This window comes from Silene latifolia, chromosome 9 (assembly GCF_048544455.1).
Source record: "Silene latifolia isolate original U9 population chromosome 9, ASM4854445v1, whole genome shotgun sequence".
Taxonomy (NCBI): Eukaryota; Viridiplantae; Streptophyta; class Magnoliopsida; order Caryophyllales; family Caryophyllaceae; genus Silene; species Silene latifolia.
Window position 1 is genome coordinate 63,153,621 of NC_133534.1, and position 18,596 is coordinate 63,172,216.

Genomic DNA, 18,596 nt, shown 5'->3' on the forward strand with positions numbered 1-18,596 from the left:
AATCATCGACTTTAACTCACCCAATTCACTAACTCCACTTGAGGAAGCTCCTTGATGTGGCGGTGGGAAAGATGGAGGCTTTACAAAGCCTTGTTGAGCTTTATGAGGAGGAACATAGGGTTGTTGCTGCTGCGGTGGAGGAGTAGGATTAAGAACATTCTGACTGGTCCACCTCAAATTGGGATGGACTGCCCCTTGGTTATTGTAATAGGAACCTCCTCCTTGCCTATATTGCTGAAAGGCAAGGACTTGTTCCTTTTCTGTCAGACAGTCAACAGTAGTGTGACCGTCATTTCTCCCACATCTCTCACAAGTGACAGTTTCCTGTCTAGTCAACAGATGAACCGTCTGTTGATCACCAGTAGTTTTCAATTCTAATCTATCAAAATGATCATTCATGGCTTCTAGCTGAGCCACAACTGCATTGTCGGCCGAGTGCACTGTCCGAATACCATCCCTCGGGTCGCCATCTCTTCAATAATGCCCTATCCCTTATCATTATCAATATTCTTTTGGAATCTCCCATTAGATGAGGCATCAAGTATAGCACGGTGGTCATCATACAACCCATTATAGAATTGGTTGCACAAAAATCACTGATCAAATCCATGGTGAGGAAGGGACCTCACCAACTTCTTGAACCGACGCCAAGCCTTATAGAAATTTTCATCAGGTGCCTGTTTGAAACTCGTAATCTTTCCTCTCAGCTGATTGGTACGTTGTGGAGGAAAGTACCTTTTATAAAAGGCAAGAGCAAGAGTCTCCCAGTTGGTAATACCAGCTGTAGTGCGATCAAGATCAGTGAGCCACTCCCTGGCTCCGTCAGTCAATAAAAAAGGAAGAAGGACTTCCTTTATCTTGTCTTGGGTCACTCCCTTAGTGGAGGGAATGGTAGAACAATATTCAGTAAAGACCTCCATATGTTTTCGCTGATCGTTACCCGCCACACCTCGAAACAAGTTCCTTTCTACCAAATTTATATAAGACGGACGGATATCAAAAGTGTTACCATCCTCTGTCGCGAGCTTGAAACCTTTGGGAATCGAGGCAACTGTGGGCTCTGAGTGACTCGCAATATTAGGCATCTTTACTGCCGTGGTAGCAGAAATAGAATTGTCTTCTTCACAAGACGGGTTTTCTGCAAAAACAAAGTGTTGTAGCTCGGGTTCGAAAGTACTCAAGTCTTCCTTTCGAATCTTTCTTTGCAGACGGAGTCTATGCCGAAAAGCTCTCTCTGGCTCAGGATCAGCTGGGACTAATTCCGACCTGTTTGACCTGGGCATACACAACACTGAAAGAAATAAGTGAGAACTGTCTCAAGGAATAAAAATTCCTTGAGACGGATAAAAATAAACGAAACAAAAAGGCAGATAGGGTTATTGCCTCCCCGGCAACGGCGCCAAAATTTGATACGGCTGTCGCAACCCTATCAAAAATAAACCCGAAGGGTCTCTAACTAATGCAGCTAGGGAAGTCGAGGTCGAATCCACAGGGAGGCTATGTTGCTTCTACTCGCTAAACTAAGTTTGTCTAAGTCACTTTATTGGGGGTTTGATTTTGTCACTAAACTATAGAGATTAAGAGAGAAATAAAGTAAAGAGAAATAAAGAAGCTGAAGATTTAACCAAGCAGAGAAAAACAGCTAAGACAGTCGGTTCACCATGATTCTTAAGAAATCTAGTCTAGGGTCCTAGGTCAATGCAAATTCGATCTACAGGGTAATGAAAAGGTCCTTCCGGTCCGCTATTCGCCCTAAAACAATTCTAACTTAGCTTCCGCCCTCATTAGAACGCTCTAATGTTCACTGCAGGTCTTACACATTCCAATCTTCTGATCCAGGTCAAGGTGTACTGAGGTTAATTATCTAAATGCATCGACTCAAATAGATAAGAACAATTAAGTCCAGCGATTAACAACATAAATTTAATTCGCATTTGATACTAATCTTCTATTCATAATTCCCTTAAAATCATGGCTCCCCTATGTCCTAGCAAAGGAACTTAGCTATGCATGACTATTGAACAAACAATAACAACACATAAACTATAAGAATCAAACATAATTAACAATATAAGTGGAGAATAAAGAGAATAAAGATTAAACAAATAAGAGTAACAAAGCAAAAATAATTGATTAATTAAAAGTAGAGAATACCGGTTACAAGGAAGAGCAATGGAGAATTAGCAAGAGAGAAGAGATCCCCTAATGATAGTGAAGAAAAAAAAAAGAGAAAAAAAACAGTGAAGGAAAGCTAATTCTCCATTGCTCTTCCTTGTAATCGGTATTCTCTACTTTTAATTAATCAATTACTTTTGCTTTGTTACTCTTATTTCTTTAATCTTTATTCTCGTTATTTTCCTCTTAGATTATTAATTATGTTTGATTCTTATAGTTTATGTGTTGTTATTGGTTGTTCAATAGTCATGCATAGCTAAGTTCCTTTGCTAGGACATAGGGGAGCCATGATTTTAAGGGAATTATGAATAGCAGATTAGGATCAAATGCGAATTAAATCTATGTTGTTAATCGCTGCACTTAATTGTTCTTGTCTACTTGAGTCGATGCATTTAGATAATTAACCTCGGTACACGTTGACCTGGATCAGAATATTGGAATGGGTAAGACCTGCAGTGAACATTAGAGCGTTCTAATGAGGGCGGAAGCTAAGTTAGAATTGTTTTAGGGTGAATAGCGGACCAGAAGGACCTTTTCATTACTCTGTAGATCGAATTTGCATTGACCTAGGACCCTAGACTAGATTTCTTAAGAATCATGGTGAACCGACTGTCTTAGCTGTTTTTCTCTGCTTGGTTAAATCGTCAGCTTACTTCTTTATTTCTCTTTACTTTATTTCTCTCTTAATCTCTGGTAGTTTAGTGACAAAATCAAACCCCCAATAAAGTGACTTAGACAAACTTAGTTTAGCGAGTAAAAGCAACATAGCCTCCCTGTGGATTCGACCCCAACTTCCCTAGCTGCATTAGTTAGAGACCCCTCGGGTTTATTTTTTATAGGGTTGCGATAGCCGTATCAGTCATTAGTGGCAATGCATGAATTCTAATCTATATACAACTAACTACATGAATCATGTGAGATATATATTACAATACAAATTAATCTAATCATATGAGATATATTACAATGCAACTATATATGAGAGATAGGGGAAAAAGTATCATACAAGTGGAGGTGGTGTGGTCAAGCACCTCTAGCCATCCTACTTATTATCATCGTCATCATTGCGGTTTCCACGTCCGCTTGATCCTTCTTGGTCATATCCTCCTCTTTGGTTAATGAATCCTCCACTTTGGTCCCCAAAGTTCTCTCCTTGGTTGCCATAGTTAGGGAACAAGAGATGTGGTCGACCCAAGATGGATGAGGGCCTCTATGGTTGATGTACCCTTGTTGAGCCATGTTATAGTAGGAGGGGTATTAGGCCAAGTAGTTGTCAACCCTCCCATTGTGCACTCCAAGATCAACATTTTGCATGAGCTGCATAAAATCGGTCATGGATGGAGCTCTTGGGTCTTGAGGAGTGAATGGTACATGTTGTGTTGGGTAGGGTGGATTGGGTACATAAGATGGTAGTGCGGCACCCCATTCCAGCAACTTGCGAGGTCGATGAGGTGCTTCTTCTCTTGGTGGTGGGTTTTCATGGATCTCAATGGGGAGGAGGTAGCTTGGTTAGCACAAAAAGCGGTCTAAATGACCTTTTCAAATCAAGACAGGTTCAAACAGCCTCTTTTCCAACCATTTTACAAACGTATTAACAGTCAGAAGACGCACCTTTAACAGTCTGCTGACTCGCGCCTAAACAGGCCAATTAATTTCTAATTTTTAAACCAGGACAGGCCTGTTTGCATCGCCTGACGGCTCGCGCCTCAATAGGCTGCCAGATGCAGACCCTGTGTCCTTTCCAGCACTTGTCTAGGACGATCCCGACTTCGGTTAACCCGAATACAGGACGGATCAGATGACAAATCTGCCTCTTTCATATTGTATTTGCAAAATGCCTTACTAAGACAAATGGATCACGTTATGCACCATAAACCTAACTCGGTAAATGGATGTTTAATTTCCTTCTTTCATGCAAATCAACATTAAATCCAACTTGACATCAATTACTTGATATTTGGATAAACAAACCGACATAGAAAGCTCACATGTTAGGTTCAAACTTGTGGATGCGCGCATTATTGCATTTACCCGTTTTATCAACTTTTGCATTTAACCATCCAAGATCGATCAGTAGAGGCCACTACCGCGGGCGGGATTGGGTGTACGATTAAAGGGCTTCCCAATACCTACCTTCACCTCTTACTCAGAAACTTTGGATAGTGGACGACCTTATCCAAGGCGTACGAGAATCATTCTAGAGATAGGATGCCAAAAATGGCCGACTCCTTATCTTTAGTACCTATGTCAAACACTGCTTTTTGCCTTGGTTGACCTAGGTATAAAGTGGATTCGAACGGGTTCCAAGCATCCCACAAATGCTTGGTGGTGACTCTAAACATCGCTTGCATCGTTTCGAGACCCTTGCCGAGACGAAACCGACCGACCTAAACCGATCCGGACGAAAGCATTCTTACGCCGCCGAGCGTGGCTTTCAAAAGACGCTGCATGTCCACAGATTAGCTTAGCGTGCAGGTGGGCCCATGTCCACACAACAATGTTGTTCTTCCTTCTCTTCAAGGAGAGGAGATTAGTCCCGAGAATACCTGTCATACCCCGTATTTAGGACTTGGTCAATGGTTAGTCAATGGTGGAAATGTCTAAATGTGATATATAAATTTTATTTCAAAATATGTTTTATTATATTTATTAATTAAAGAATTATGTTTTGAGACGGAATAAAAAAAATGAATGAGTCGGGAGTTTGGCCGTGTATTGGACCGTGTATAGTAGCTCATGCAAAATAATAATAATAATAATAATAATAATAATAATAATAATAATAATAATAATAATAATAATAATAATAATAATAATAATAATAATAATAATAATAATAATAATAATAATAATAATAATAATAATAATAATAATAATAATAATAATAATAATAATAATAATTATAATAATAATAATAATAATAATAGGGAGAGAGGGAGAAGGGAACTGCGATCGTGCGACTGCTACCACGATTAGGGCATTTGGGCTATTGCCACCGGCTGCCACCAGGGGTACCACCACAGCACGCCGGCATTAGAACTCACGTCGCTGTCTTGCGCGGCTGTTGGTGGTGTTGTTTTCAAGTGGTTGCTCGGATTTTCGTAGGTAAGGGTTTTTGTTACCATTTCGCCTTCTATTGGTTTTTTTCCTAGGGTTCCGGTTTACACTTGCTCGTGCCGTCTCTGCCTAGGCTGTGAACGTCGGCGGCATTGCCGGACGTCTGCCTTGGTGTGTTGATCGGGGTTTTGGATCAGCTTTCTCTTTAGGGTTGTCTTTAACCTTTCTCGGGCAGAAGCCTTCTCAGGTGGGGTTTGCTTTTCCGATGGTGGGTGTTTGCTTTTGGGTCTCTTTGTCGCCTGTTGTGGTTGCCAGAGTGCTGCTGCAAGCCTGCTTCTTTTTTTTTCTTTTGCTTTCTTTTTGCTTTTCCGCTGCAAGTCACTGTTCTACTGGTTGTCTGCCCCTCTGGTTGTCACCTGCAGCTGAACTGCTATTCTGTGTGGGTGATGGTACTATGGAGATAGGGCTGGTTGTTGGCCATCACCGGAGTGGGTGGTGTGTTGGTGGTCAGTTTTCCTTTTCGGGTTGTGCGGTTTACCTAGGGCTGTTTTGTCAACCATTTTTGTTGTGGTTGGTGTGTTGGTTGCCCTAGGCTGTTCAACATTGCCTTGCGCGAGGAAGGGTGTTGGGTTTTTCTGTCCTTTCATGCTTGAGCTAGTGCGGTACCATTGTCCTTTTTCGGGTCTTCATGCGTGTCGGGATGGTTTTGGTAAGGGCCTTACTAAGGCTGCATGGCAGAAACATTTACAAGACCGACATTGTCATGAGGGTGCTTTGGACCTTACCCGTCAGACTCTTACTGATAGTTTGACTGTTTTTTCCAATGCCGAGAGTTCTTTGAGACGGATGGGGCTCTGGTTGTGTGGGGTGTGTTTTAAAACCCGTACTATTCGAGCTAGATGTCGGCATAGTCGGAGTGATATAGTGATGCATCCGGAGTGTGTTGATGGTCTATACACCTTTCATATTTATGGTATTCCGAGACCTTCGGCTACTTGTACTTCGGTTTCTTCTAATGATAGTGTTGAGCTTGTTCAGTGGTCTATATCCTCGCTTGATCGTTTATTGTCATTGGGCCTTCGCACGGTGAAATCTATTCCTCCTAAGTGTCGTCTTGGGTTTGTTCGGGCTTTAAAAGGGGCTTTGGATGATGTGGCTGATTCCCCTAGTGATCTCTCCCGCTGGGTTCGTTTGCTTGTTCTACCACTTTGTTTGCTCAAGACTTTCGCTCCTCGGAGTAATCATGAGTGTCGGACTGCTATTCGGCGTCAGCATCAGGAGGAGAGTATTTCCAGGGCTATCCTTGCTTGGGGGGTACCTGGAGGGGGTTTGCAGTTATTGCAGGAGTGTTTTGATGAGGGTCCTTCTTCGTTTCATATGGATGAGGATCTGGATTTGAGTGAGCTTAACCTCTGCCAATATCGGCGGAAGATTTGTGATAGCCATTATACTGCTGTTGTTCGAGTGATTTCTTACTCTGGGGTCGCCCCATACTCCAATGCCACTCTTGTGGCCTTGCGTGAGATGCATCATGTCGCTCCGCCTCCTTCATTGCCTCCTCTGTGTGGGGATCATCATCCTCTGGTTGCTTCTTCGGCTGTGGTTTTGGATATGATTCGGAGTTTCCCATGCGGTACTTCTTGTGGCGGGATGGTTTTCGTGCCCAGTACCTTATGGACTGTTTGAGTGGCGCTGTTGTGGCTATCTCTGATGATTTGATCACTTCTATTACTAGGGTGGTTAATTTTTTCTTGAGGGCCGGTGTCCTCTTCCTCTGGGTGAGTACATTGCCATCGCCCCTCTCACGCCACTTGTTAAACCGGGTGGTGGGGTTCGTCCTATTGCTGTTGGTACGGTCTGGAGATGGCTTGTCTCTAAGGTTGGTGCTTTTATGGTTGGTCCTTCTCTATCTTCTTATTTTGATGGGCTTCAGTTTGGGGTGGGCGTGTCCAGTGGAGGAGAGGCTATCTTGCATGCCTTGAACCGGCTCATTGAGGCTCGGGGTGCTGAGGTTGGGCTTTCTATGTTGCTGGTGGGTTTCCAGAATGCCTTCAACCTTGTTGATCGCGAGACCATGCTTCAGGAGGTCCGCCGTCGCTGCCCGGTTCTTTCCCGTTGGGTGGAGTTTTGTTATTCCAGCCCTGCCCGTCTTTTTTATGGGGAGTACTGCTTGTGGTCTTGTCAGGGTGTCCAGCAGGGTGATCCGTTGGGCTTTTTGCTTTTCGCTTTGGTTTTGCATCCCTTACTATGCAAGATCCGGGACACTTTTGACCTCACTATGTAGGCGTGGTACTTAGATGATGGCACCATTGTGGGTGATACTTTGGAGGTGGGGAAGGTCTTGCATTTGATTATGGTGGATGGCCCTCGTTTTGGATTGTATCTTAATGTCGAGGATCCTCAGAGTCGGCTTCCTGGGGTTTTCCCCCCTTCTATTTCTCGGCCATTGCATGGTGTTACAGTTTTGGGTGGACCTGTCAGTGCTTATCCTCATTTTAGCAGTGAGATTGTGGCGAACAGAGTAACCAAGACCATTGAGCTAATGGATTTGGTTGCGAGGATTGAGGACCCGCAATGTGAGTTTCTTCTTCTTCGGGCTTGTACTGGTATTTCCAAGCTCTACTTCTCACTTCGTACTTGCTCCCCTAGTGTTTTTGGGTCAGTCCATCTTCCTTTTGATGTCGTTCTTCGTTCTAACTTGGAACGTATTATCACCGCGTCTGGGCCGGGTTTTGGGGATTGGTAGTGGCGCCTTGCTACATTCCATTTTCATCTTAGTGGTCTTGGTGTCTATGCGGTGGGAGATGTTTTATTTTATGCTTTTATCGCGTCCCGTTTGCAGTCTGCTAGTTTGCAGGCTAAGCTCCTTGGCCCTTCTGGTATTGTAGCTGCTGGCCCTGTTTTTGATGATGTCGTGCAGGTGTTTACTGCGACTACAGGCTCTGGTATATTAGGTAACCCAAGTAAAATTGTTGTCCCCAAACTTATGAAGAAATTGGCAGATATTTATTTCGCGACGGTTGCTGGTACCTCAGAGTCTGTTTTTTCTTTGACACCACGCCAGCTTGCATTATGGCAGTCTCAGCAGGGTTCTCACTCCTCGGATTGGTTACGTGCGGTTCCTATCTTGGGGTTGGGTCAGACTATGAACATGAGGACTTACCGTAGTGTGCTAGGGTATCGTCTGGGTGTCGCTTTATTCACGGTATCTAGGCCCTGTCCTGCTTGCTCTCGGGTTTTTGCTGAGGATGTCTTTGGGGACCACGCTGTTTCTTGTACTGGTGCTGTGGGCGTTAAACATCGGCATAACCTTATCCGGGACACTCTTTTCGACATCTGTTATCGATCTGATATTACTGCGGGAAAGGAGGTTGATATCGGTTTGGTTGATGGACATGGTGGCTCTCTTCGTCCTGCGGATTTGTTGCTTTATTCTTGGGACAGGGGGCGTGATGTGTGCGTTGACTTGACAGGTTCTTCTCCTTTGACTCAGACTGGTTTGACGGATTTTGTGCCTGGCCGGGTTGTCGTTGATGCTGCTCAGCGAAAGTGCGCTAAGTATGGGGATTTGTACGCGGCAGCGGGCCATGATTTCCTTCCTTTCTCTTTCTCTTCACTTGGGGAGCTGGGTTCGGATGTTGTTGCCTTGCTCAAGCGGATCCAGAAATTCACAGTATCTCAGGATGCGGGGGGCTCGGGTGGCCGCTTACATTTTTACTAGACTTAGCTTTGCTGTTGCTAAGGGTGTGGGAGCCCAGATTGTCTCTCGGCTCCCCACCAATTTCATGTAAACTTTGATTTCTCTTTTAATGAAAGCTACGCGAATCCTTTCTATAAATAAAAAAAAAAAATATGTATAATAATAATAATAATAATAATAATAATAATAATAATGACAATAATGATAATAATAATAATAATAATAATAATAATAATAATAATAATAATAATAATAATAATAATAATAATAATAATATTAATAATAATAATAATAATAATAATAATAATAATAATAATAATAATAATAATAATAATAATAATAATAATAATAATGATAATAATGATAATTGTTTCGGTCTTTTTTACCTAAGTCGATTTAGGGTCAATGTAGTCTATATTCGTTGGTCGATTGTATGATGATTTGTATGTCAATAAGTAAACGGGAAATAAAGTGCATAATGTAAAATGACACGTAAGATTTTGGTGACGCGGAAAACCCAATGTGGGAACAACCGAGGGAGGGACGGTAGCCTGCCAAATATTGCACTATATGAATAAGAGGATGATTACAATGATAACGTTTATGCTAATCTTGTTGGCGTTAGGTATCAGGCCTGCAAGATCTCGGACGGTGTATATTTGTGAGTGATATGCCGTGATGTGGTTGTCTTGAATACAATCTTGAATGAATATATGGATGAGTGAATGCCTTTCTTGATTTCCTTCCTTGGCTATTTATAGGGTAAGAACCCTAGATATGTCCTACCTTGAATATGGAAAGGGAATATTATTTCCATAAGGACTTCTTTCCAAACCCGAACTCCCTTACCAATACTCCCCGATCTCCCTAACTTCTCACTAACTTCTCCCTGACGCTTCTTTCCTTAATGCGGACGCTATCTTCGATGGGCTCTTGATCCTTCTTAAGCCCGTTTCCCTTCTCCTGACCGCGGGCTCCCTTCCGCCTCACCTCTTCTTTATAATCTTTATTTCACCAAGTGGGCTTTCTTTATTATGCTATTTTTAGCCCAAACAGTTTGCCCCAAATTTCTTGTGAAGTACGCTTTCAAGTATCGAACAAGGAATTTACGTAACCAAATGTTAAAAACCCTACGCCGTCTTTTACTTCTTCCCATGCAACCCATCACTTCCAGCCGCCCTATTCCTCTTTCTCCGCACCCAACTCCCTCTCTCTTCTCTATAACCCCAACGACTCTCTTGCACTTTCATTTAATCATTCCAAATCATTTCAAAAGCTCTCCTCTCTTAAACCCTCAATCTTCCTTATTTTTCACTCATCGCCGGCTTCACTGTTCCCCTTCTCCATCTTCATCATTAGGTAATCCGTCTTCCCTTCCCTTTTTAATCTTCATTTTCTCTTTTCCACCATGGGCAAAACCCGACAATCCACGTCAACCTCAACACCCTCCGACCGTAATCTCGACCCTACTTTCCCTTCTCGGGGACTTTTCAAACACCCTCACGATTGTGACTCCGTCCTAACTCCGGCCGACATTCCGACGATCAAGAACCTGCTTGGTCTTGGTGATGGGGTGGATATTGCCATCCCTGAACCGGGACAGAAAGCTGATGCCCTCCGTCCAGGGTGGGTTTGCTTCTACTTATATCCGTTTAGATATGGCCTCCGTTTCCCTTTCCCGAAACTCGTTCAATATTTCATCTTCACCAACAATTTCGCCATGGCACAAATCTCTGCCGCCATTTGGAGAGTTCTTCTCTACTCTCTGGCCGCTAGTCAGAGTACTGGCAAAGCTGTCACTCTGGGCGATCTGGCCTATATGTACAACATCAGGTCCCTGGGCAGGGGTCAATTCTCCTTCCGGGGCCGTGGAGAGGCTCCCTTCAAACATGTGTCAAAATCTCGCGATGAGAAATGGTTCGAGGACTTCTTCTGTGTGAGGAAGGACTCCATCCAGCCTCCTGCCGATTTTATTTTCGAGAAATGGGTTCTGACTTCGAGTAAGTAGCTTTCCTGCTACCTGATTTGTTTTATCTCGCTGCTTACTAGCTTACTTCATCGTCTTCGTGCAGGCCCCTGTGACCTTACCCGTATCGGCGCCAAGATCCCTGCCTGCAGCAAGCTGTTCAGTATTTCTGAGTCTGAGAGAAAGTTCCCAGACCTGCTTCCTGGTTTTTCACCTGCTTCTTCCTCCAATCCTCCTCAATCAGCCCACGGTATATCTTCTGGAAAGGTTTATGTAACCACTTCTGTTTGCATGCTGTTGCTACTGAAGTTTTATGCATTCTGCCGTCTGCGACTGTATATGCTTGCAGGTTCAAAAGTTGATTAACTGGAACTCATCCTCCAAAGTGCTAAAAGAAAGAGACCGTCTGCCAGCCCTGATGTGGCCTCTGCCTCCAAGAGGAGTGCTCCTGCCGCTTCTTTTCAGACTCCTCCTGCAGTTTCTAGTTCTGCTGCTCGCTTGCCCCTGGAGGTTAATCCGTTATCTCGCCATCCGCCTACTCCTCCTGCCAGTCCTCGTGCTTCTACTAGTGGGGGCATCATTGCTTATTTCCCGGAAGGTTTTGGGAATGTGGACAAGGTGTCGTACTGGCCGGAGATTTATCAGCTACTCTTTCCTCCTGTTGAGGAAACGTTTTTGGAGTTCACTCCAGAGGAGATGGCTGAGAACGATGTGCATAATGCCTTCATGGTAAATATTCCTCGTCTTCTACCTGTCTGTCCATCTGTTTCTTGCTTAAATTATGCCTCCCAACTCTTTTGCTGACTTCTGGTTATTTATGCCCCAGACTCTTCAGTCTGCACTCTACTACAGGAAGATGATTAACATAGTGCAGACCACCAGTCGTGCTACCAGCGCCAAGAACCAGGAGCTGAAGGAGACTGTTGCAGATCTGGCACAGCAGCGGGTTGATCTGAAGGAGCGCGTGGTGGAGCTGAAGACTGAGCTGGCTGTCACCAAGAAGAAGTTGAAGGAGGGGGCTGATCAGCTGGCTCGAACCCAGGCGGTGTGCAGCACCTTTTCTGACTCTCTGAAGTAGTCTGAGGAGAAGATCAGTGAGCTGGTCTCCCTGGCCACCAATGTCGTTGCATATGCCACCTGGCGGGGAAAGATCAGTGGGATCCGTGCTGCACTCGAGGAGGCTCCCACCTAGCAGGCCATAGAGGAAGAGGAGAAGCAGCAGGAGATGCTCTACCCCGCTCAACCTGATCTGAGTATGCTGATGCCTGAGGTTGGTGAGGTGAATTCTCCTGCGTTGGTGAGCAGTCGCCGGGGGTGAGGTGGAATGTCCCAGGATGCTGCTGACGGAGCTCAGGGGGCTATGGCGGCTGAGGATGCTCAGTGGCGCAGACTAAACGAGAGGTCGCAGCGGAGGAGATGCCAGAGGTGGAGGTCATTAATGTGACCGATAATTTAATTTTTATGTTTCGATAAACGTTTTGGCAGTCTGGCCCAGAGGTGGCAGACTTTGTAATTTTTAAACTTGTTCTTGTGTTTGCTCCGCCAGGGTGGCGGTTAAACTTGGGGCCGTATCTTGGCCATATTTTGAAATGCCCCTTGTCATAGTTTTGGCAAGGTTTTAGCTTACATATCGTGTGTTTGTTTGTTTATTCTCCCTGTTTTTAGGAAGTTTATGCCGTGTCAGTCTGTTTGACTGATTTAGGCGAGTCCTGTCACCCTGAAAAGGATAACGTTATGACTCGGCCTGTTTGTCGTGTCACCGATGGCTGATTTAGGCGTATGCCGCAATGTAAGGAGGAGTGGCCGTGTCAACCTGTGGGGTGATTTAGACCCACTGGTCACTGAAAAGACCGATCCGGACCAAGCTAGTCTGCCGTGTCACCCATTTGGTGATTTAGGCGTATCCGCAGATTTGTGGACTACTTAACCTTGTTCATGACGCAAGGTGTGTTCGTCTCGTTTTATGCCAGCAGGGGCGTCATTGAGGCAAGTTTATCGTCATTCTAGGACCAGATGGAGACGCTGCAGGATTCTGGTAGCGTAGATATCCCTACGTTCCATGTTCGTTTTTGCATGCATGTTGGGGCCCTGATTAAGTGCGATTAGTGCGAGCTACGTCCAGGGGGTGGTATCAAGGGTAGCTGGATAAGCGTATTCAGCTGTCATCCAGACTCCCTGTCGTATGTTCCACAGTCCGCCTGGTGAGGGTGCTCCTTGTGGAGAAAATAGGTTAGGCATGTTGGAGTGCCATGTGCCTTGTCACCCCGCGTTGGCGATTGTGATCTGCTAGACATCATTTCAAAGTACCATAGATACCAGCATTCAAAGTGATGTACTTAGAGAAGCCTGAAAATAGGAAAATCTATCAGAATAGTGTGAAGTACCTGTCGCCATCTCATGGGGTACCAGAGCAATTGTGGTCCTAGGACGCTGCCAGACCACACAATCCAATAGTAGTTTAAAGTTTAAAAACAACTAAAGACACCAGAAATAAGAGTGAAACTGGCAGTATGCCTACTACCGAATTATTTATTATTTTTTTTTTTTAAAAATGATTTGGCTTCTCATAGTACATTATTCTGAAAACTAGAGTCTACTTATTATTAAAAGTAATATCTCTTCAGGTGAAGTATGTTCCATGGGCGTTGAATGATTTGACCGTCCATAGTCATCAGTCTGTATGCACCATGGCCAACAACTCCTTCTACCTGGTATGGTCCTTCCCATTTGTAGGCGAATTTGCCTGCTTTTCGATTCTTGGTGTTCTGGAACACCTCTCGGAGAACCAGGTCTCCTACCTCCGGAGCCCGATTTTTACGTTCTTGTTATAACTCCTGGCCATCGATCGTTTGTAGGCGGCCAGACGGATTTTTGCGCTTGCTCGCAGCTCGTCAATTGTGTCCAGGCTTCGGTCATCTCTCGCACTTTGTTCGGTTCCCTCGTCATATTTTCATACCTATGGGTGGGAACTAGAACTTCTGATGGAATGATCGCTTCCGCGCCAAACACCAGTCAAGGGTGTTTGACTGTTGCTATCTTTGACGTCGTTTACGTGCCCGACCACAACACTAGTGGCAATTCATCTGCCCACTTTCCTCCTAACTCCTGTAACCTCCTTCTCAGATTGTCCATAGTGATTTTATTGCTGGATTCAGCTTGTCCATTAGACTTTGGAGTCCTGGGTGCTGAGTTTTTTAAGGTGATGTTCCACCTGGCACAGTATCCTTCAGTATCATTTGAGATAAATTATGAGCCATTGTCACATATAATTTCTGATGGGATACCAAATCTGCAGATGATGTTTCGTTTTATGAATGAGATGACCTGTTTGTCCTTTACTTCCGTGAATGCTTCTGCCTCTATCCACTTGGAGAAGTAATCTGTCATTGCTAGCATCCAGGTTCTGTTTCCTGTGGCCCGTGGTAGAGGGCCTACTATGAACATGCCCCATGCCATGAATGGCCAGGGAGAAATAATAGGGTGCAGGGGCTCTGCTGGCTGGTGGATCATTGGTGCTGAGCGCTAGCAGGCGTCACATTTTCGTGCATACTTTGCTGCATCTGCCTTCATTGTAGGCCAATAGTATCCCTGTCTGGGGGCTTTATTTGCAGGACTTCGCCCCTGCATGGTTTCCACATTCGCCACTGTGGAGAGCATGTAACACAGTCTGTGCTTCTTCCTTGTCCAGGCACCGTAGGTAGGGGCCTGCTAGCGACTTTCTGAATAATATATCATCAATAAGTATGAATCTGGAGGCCTATGTTCTAAAAGCTCTTACTTCCTTCTTATCATCTGGTAGCTTATTATGGCGCAGCCAGTCTAGGTAAGGTGTGCGCGCCGATCGTCATTGGATCGCTGTCCTGGTCGTGTCCGCCCTCTTGACCGAGAGCCCTCACCTTCCTCTCAGAATCGCTGACTTCCTTTTCGCTGCGGATCCTCCGATTCACCCCTATCTATTTCGTCTACCTTCGGATAGAAGGTTCCATCATATGTGCTATTGGAATCTTTGGACAGCTGCTCTGTTGGCTTGAATGTTGCCCCAGGTTGCTAGGGCGTCTGCTTCCACGTTCTGATCTCTGGGGACCTGTATAAGCTTTCAAGTTTCGAATTTTTGTTTTAATTCCTTTGCTACTTTTAGGTATGCTATCATCTTCGAATCTCTGGTTATAAACTCATCATTCACGTGGTTGACTATTAACAAAGAGTCACTGGATATGAGCAGTGTCGACCCCTAGCTCCGAGCTAGCTTCATTCCCAATATCAAGGCTTCGTATTCCGTTTCATTGTTGGTTGCCTTGAATTCACATCTTACTGACTTGTGCTATCGATCTCCCCGTGGTGATCGCGGAATTAATCCTACACCGCCCCCTTTGGTTGGAGGCTCGTCGATATGCATCCGCGGACTTCGTCCGCTTGCTTCCTTCTAAAGTGAGGACCTCGGTATCGCGGGATTCTGGATGGTCGGATCAAGTCCGACACGAAGTCGGCCAAAGGATCTGTGATTTGATTGTTGTTCTCGGGTCGTATTGGATGTCGTATCCACCGAGGTGTACGAGACCATTTAGACATTCTTCCCGATTCAGGCTTCCTCATGATAGCTTTTAGCGGGTAGTTTGTCACAACATGTATGATGTGTGACTCAAAATAGGGACGCAGTTTGCGAGATGCTACTACCAATGCTAGTACTAACTTTTCAAGAGATGTGTACCTGGTCTCTGCAGCAAAGATAGACTTGCTTACGTAGTATATCGGGCTTCTCGCTCCTTTTCTTGCTCCGACCAGTGACAAAGACTTATCGCTATTACGTGATGAGCCAGGTATAGGAATAATGGTTCACCTGGCTTTGGTTTTGTGAGAGTGGCGGGTCACGAGATAGTGTTTCGTGTCTCGAAGGATTGCTCATGTTCACGGTCCACTCAAACTTTCGGCTTTTCCTTAGCACGTCGTAAAATACCCCGCATTTGTCAAGATCTTGAAATGAACCCGTTCAGGGCTTCTACCTTTCCAGCTAATCTCTGAACATCTTTAGGCTTCTCGGGTGATTCCGGTGTAAGACGACTTTGATCTCGCTCGATCTTTGGCTTATATTCCCCTTTGAGTCACAATATAGCCCAAGAACTTTCCGGAAGATACCCCGAAGGTGCATTTAGATGGGTTTAGTTTCATCTTGTATTCCCTGAGGGTGTTGAATGTTTCAGCTAGATGCCGCATATGATCTTTGGCTTTTTCTCACTTCACCACCATGTCATCAATGTACACCTCCATGGTTCTTCCTATTTGCTCTTTGAACATGCGGTTAACCAGCCTTTGATATGTGGAGCCTACGTTCTTTAGGCCGAATGGCATGACGTTGTAGCAATATATTCCTCTCTCGGACATAAATGCTGTCTTCTCTTGATCTGCAGGATCCATCTTGATCTGATTATATCCACTCCATGCGTCCAGAAATGTTAGCATCTCGTGTCCAGCTGTTGCGTCTACCATTGCATCAATATGAGGCACCGGGAATGGATCTTTAGGACATGCTTTGTTGAGTTCGGTGAAGTCCACACATACTCTCCACTTCCCATTCTTTTTAGGCACCACCACTACATTAGACAGCCATTCTGGGTATTTCACTTCTCTTATCTTCTTTTTGCCAAAGCAGTCTGTCTACTTCCGGTTGATTACCTTATTTCTCTCTGCTGCAAACTTTCTCCTTCTCTGCTGGATGGGTTTACACTTTGGGTCCACGCTAAGCTTGTGTGTTATGATGGATGGATCTATGCCTATCATATCATCGTGTGACCATGCAAACCAATCCATGTTATCTTGTAAGAACTTGACTAGCTGCTGTCGTAAGCTTCCTATACATCCTGCTCCAATGAGCACGGTTCTCTCTGGGTGCAGCTTGTCCAGTTAATCGATCCGGCTCTTTCGCCGGGGGCTCGATGTATTCGTCTGGATAGGTCGTCAGTAATTGCTATGCGGGAGGGTCGGGCAAGTGCACTTGAGTGCCTTCTTGTAGCGACCTCTAGCTTCCTCCCGATCTCCTCTTATCGTTTCTACCCCATGGGGTGGGGAACTTTATGCACCGGTGATATGTTCAAGGGATCGCTTTCATCCGTGCGCAGCCATGGTCTTCCTAGAATGACGTTGTAAGTAGAGGGGCCATCTATAACCAGGTACCTGACTTGCTTGTTGACTCCTCCCACATAGGTAGGGATGATTATCTCACCTAGCGAAATGGTTGTTTCTCCATTTGAAGCCTACTAGCGGAATAGTCTTCTTCTTCAGTAAATCCTTCTCATTTGAATCACATGTTCTCTATGGTTTTCAAAGCATGATTAAGTTGACCGAGCTTCCCGTATCTACCAAGACCTTTCTTCTTCGTGCAATTGGCCATTGGCAAGGTGATAATAAGTGCGTCATGGTGCTCTCGTTCATCGTATGTATCTCCTTCATCAAAGCCGATCTTTGCGCGATCACCGTGAGATATTCTGCAAGAATTGGCCGGTCTGTCTCCTTTGGTCTCGGTGGCATGCCTCTTAGTCTGCTTTGAGTATGTCAGGCCGCTTAAGTCCGAGCGCTTTGTTATCACGTTTATAATTTTAGTGCATGTGGGTGGGTCTGCCGGTTTGGCGGAACCTACCTTATCCTGCTGCTTGCCCCCACGTTGTAACAGGTGGCTCAGCTTTCCTTGTTCGTACAGACGCTTGATCTCTCTTCTCAATGTATAGCAGTCCTCAGTATTATGCCCAATATCACGGTGAAATTCGCACTTCTTCTTGCTATCCTTTCTCCAAGCTTGCTCTCCTACTGGTGGGTTAGGCCACCTGACTCCATCTCCCATCTCTCTAAATGCCTTCAAGATTCCTCCGATACCTGTAGTGAATCCATATTCTGCCAGGATGGGGAGTAGCTGGTTTTCCTCGATTCTGTTGACTCCCCTCCCATATGGCCTGTATCTCTCGTCCTTCTTGTTTGTGGTTTGCTTTCTTCCTGATTTCTCCACGGCTGAAGTACTAGAAATACTTGGCGCGCTCTGTAAGCTGGCTCTGGCTAGGATATCTTCCTCCAGTCTGATCGCTGCAGCTGCCTTCTCCTGCACTGCTTCGAAACTATGGCAAGGATGCATAGTCAGCTGTTTGTACAGGTCAGAGTCGTGGTGGAGGCCTCTTCTGAAGGCTTCTACTGCTGTCGAGATATCATTCTCATACTCCTACCTTCTCATTGTTAAATCTGGTATTGTATTCTCCAATGCTCTCTCCTGCCCCCTGGACGATTCTGTATAGGTCCCATGCGTGCTTCTGTGGCTTTCTGCTGCTTGCGAACTGTTGAGTAAATGCGTTTACCAATTCAGCAAATGTAGATATCGACTGTTTGGCGTGTGCTTACGAACCATCGAAGTGTCGGTCTGTTAGGGTGGACCCGAATCCTTTGCACACGCAGCTTCCTTAACTTGTCCTATGGTCGTTACCGTCATCATTTTCTGTTTATACTGGCTGATATGATCAAAGGGGTCTGCTGTGCCATCGAAGAGAGGCATATTTGGGTTTGTGAACCCCTTTGGCATGGCTGTGACGGATATGGTGTCCACGAATGGCGAGTCGGCATAAATGTCTAGAGCTGCTTTCTCGAGTGGGGGTGGTAATCCTGGAACCCCGCTCAAAGATCTCCTTTAGTTCAATCTTATTGCGATTAGTTATATTGGTGAAA

General features: G+C 45.0%; 1 non-coding gene across 1 annotated transcript; it reads left to right on the forward strand.

Moving 5' to 3' along the window:
* Positions 1 to 603: 603 nt before the first annotated feature.
* LOC141603807 (small nucleolar RNA R71) lies at positions 604 to 709 on the forward strand. Its single transcript, XR_012525655.1, has one exon. It is a non-coding gene; the product is annotated as a small nucleolar RNA R71 (small nucleolar RNA).
* Positions 710 to 18,596: the final 17,887 nt, after the last annotated feature.